At 40.6% G+C, this 2,515-nt stretch overlaps 1 protein-coding gene across 2 annotated transcripts in view; it reads right to left on the bottom strand.

Annotated features, from left to right (window-relative positions):
• Positions 1 to 2,098, bottom strand: part of LOC134454376 (P2Y purinoceptor 6) — a 17,796-nt gene extending 15,698 nt beyond the window's left edge. For both annotated transcript variants that reach the window (XM_063205336.1, XM_063205335.1), the window contains exon 1: positions 1,789 to 2,098. The gene's annotated coding sequence lies outside the window, so the exon portion shown is untranslated. The remainder of the gene's footprint in view (positions 1 to 1,788) is intronic.
• Positions 2,099 to 2,515: the final 417 nt, after the last annotated feature.

Raw genomic sequence — 2,515 nt, 5'->3', positions numbered from 1 at the left:
GCAACACATAGCCATCGAGTCATTCATACTCTACATCTCAGTCTATGTTTGAGTGTATGAGCAAATTGGTAACACTTTAAAATACCTATAAACATCTTTATAAGCACTTTATATATAATGAATTTATTGTCAACAAAATGTTTGCAAATGTTTATAAATTGGCAAGAAATACTATGTTAACACAGCAGACACAGCACAGTCACATCAGTCCTCGAAGTGTCTCGTGTCTCCTACAAAGACTAGAAGGCATTAAACACATAAAACTCACACTGTAGAAGTTGATTCACTCCCACTGTGCAGTCGTAGTTTGGTTCTTACTCATTTACAAACATTCGTAAATGCTTTTGTTAAATGTTAATTATCATTAAATGTAAATAAAGTGTTTATAAGGCTTTTTGGGATATTCTAAAGTGTTACCGGCAAATCTTTCACACAATACAGGTGATGAGTAGAACACACTTGGTAAATCCAACACCAGAGGAATGTGTTCAACCAAAACACAAGCAATGTTATTTTGGCATTGCAATGTTTACCCACTATCATGTGTACTGGCAATGACCCATAGGCCTACATACAATGTTGAGAGATCCTCTGTTTTTCCATTTGGACTGGCATAATCAAAAATAAAAATCAACTTGAGGTGTTGTATTGTTACTCAGGGGTAGACATACAGTACTTGGATGATGTTGTCATTATGGCCAGCATCAACACATGAAGACATGAAGGCACTGCAATTGTTGTGGCTGTTTAACTAGACATTTTTCATTGGATTTGTAGATAGAGGTCTAATCCTGCTTCTCATTGTAGCTGAAAATCCATCAACTCATCGGTCCCCTCTGACTAAATTTAGACTTCATTCATTTATGTATGAGCACATGACACCTGCAATTGTGTAAAGAAATAGTAACAAACATGATTTTGGTACAGGGGTCCACATGGTAGACCTCTTTCTTGCCCGCAGTTTCACAGAAAGCCAGTGCCACAGGATTATTGTGTGAATAAAAGCAGAATCTCAGCTTTCTCAATACAAAAGTCTCGCCACCAGTGTGAACAGACTACCAGCGGTTGGAAAACACCCCATTAAATCCATAGCAACCACACTGCATTCACAGGGGCATCACTAAGTCGGTGGAATCTTTTGAGAAAACACTCACTGTTCATCAGAACTGTCCGGTGCTCAGATTCCAGAAGCCCAGACTCCAGAGTCCAGTTACAGACCATATTTATTTGTTTATTTAAAAGCAAGCAAAGCATATGCCTCTGTGATTCCCATCTGAATTGAAAAACTCATCACTTCAGCATTCGAAAACAAATATAAAACAGCTTATAGTGAAATAACAACCCCTATGAATGGGCATGGTGAACTAGGATACTGACTGACTGACATACAGTTAAAGTTGGACGCTGTGGTCTATTAGAAAATATATATGGCACGAATTCAGCACACGACAGAGACTTTAATGTGGTTTGTTTACAAACACATCTACAGGCCTATAGACATCCAGGACACCCCCGATCCTGAATTTCCACAAAACCTCTCCAAAACCCTATGCGCACAACCCAGCGTCAAAACACATGCATGCGCCAGAACCACAACCGAAATGAAATGTAGCCTAATTTTAAAGTAGAACATGCAGACAGATATGAGCTAAGTGAGATGGCACTGTACTGCCCATGACAGGTAAAAGTACATGCGTCTATCCACGTTGCTTTGCTTTGAATTTACATAGAGTCTATATGTGTGTATGGATTAAAAAATAAAATGTGAAACATCTGGGTACGGCTTACCTTTATGGTATGGAACTCCAGCAATAAAATAATTTCATTCTTTGCAGGCTACTGTGCGAAGTCTGTCACCAGCTTGGCACCCTCCAACCATGCATGTCTTTGTCAGTGAAACAATGTTCGTAATACTTCCGTGAAGTGTGATCGCACGCCTTCCTCCTTCACACCTCTACTGTCACCCAAGTCCACGTTCTTGACTGCGAGTACGCCTCGGGCTCCTGTGCAGGTTGTTGCAGGCAGCGTTTGCGTAACGGCTGGTGTGTGTTCTTCACGTAAGCCTTCCAGTGAATTAAGCGCTGCGTCCGCTGGCGCGCAATTGTCACGAGTGCCGCTCCGCCGCGACTAACCAAGTACCTTATCAGATGATGCGCGCTACGTGGTGCATTTCGTCAGACGTCTTGAATCCAACTGGTCACATTTTCAGTTTTCACAGAGGATGAGTTATGTGTTCAACTAGCATGAAATGGAATGACACCAGTCTTCCCATGTGGGATGTCAGTGCAATCGTTTATAGCCTCGTCATGCTATAGTAATTTTAATAATGTGAATGGAATTTGTATGATAGACAAATCTGTGACTGGCTATGAAACCCATTAAAATTGTCCCATTTATGGCTATGCCTGTTAGTTATCATATAAATAAACCTAGCCTAAATTCCCATATGCGTTGAGCGGCATTATAAAATAGCAGTTCATTACTATTGCAGTGAATAGGACCAGTAATGTGGACT

The sequence above is a fragment of the Engraulis encrasicolus genome, chromosome 8 (genome assembly GCF_034702125.1).
Source record: "Engraulis encrasicolus isolate BLACKSEA-1 chromosome 8, IST_EnEncr_1.0, whole genome shotgun sequence".
Taxonomy (NCBI): domain Eukaryota; kingdom Metazoa; phylum Chordata; class Actinopteri; order Clupeiformes; family Engraulidae; genus Engraulis; species Engraulis encrasicolus.
The sequence above is the reverse complement of the archived record's forward strand: the minus strand, read 5'-3'. Positions and strand labels throughout refer to the sequence as shown.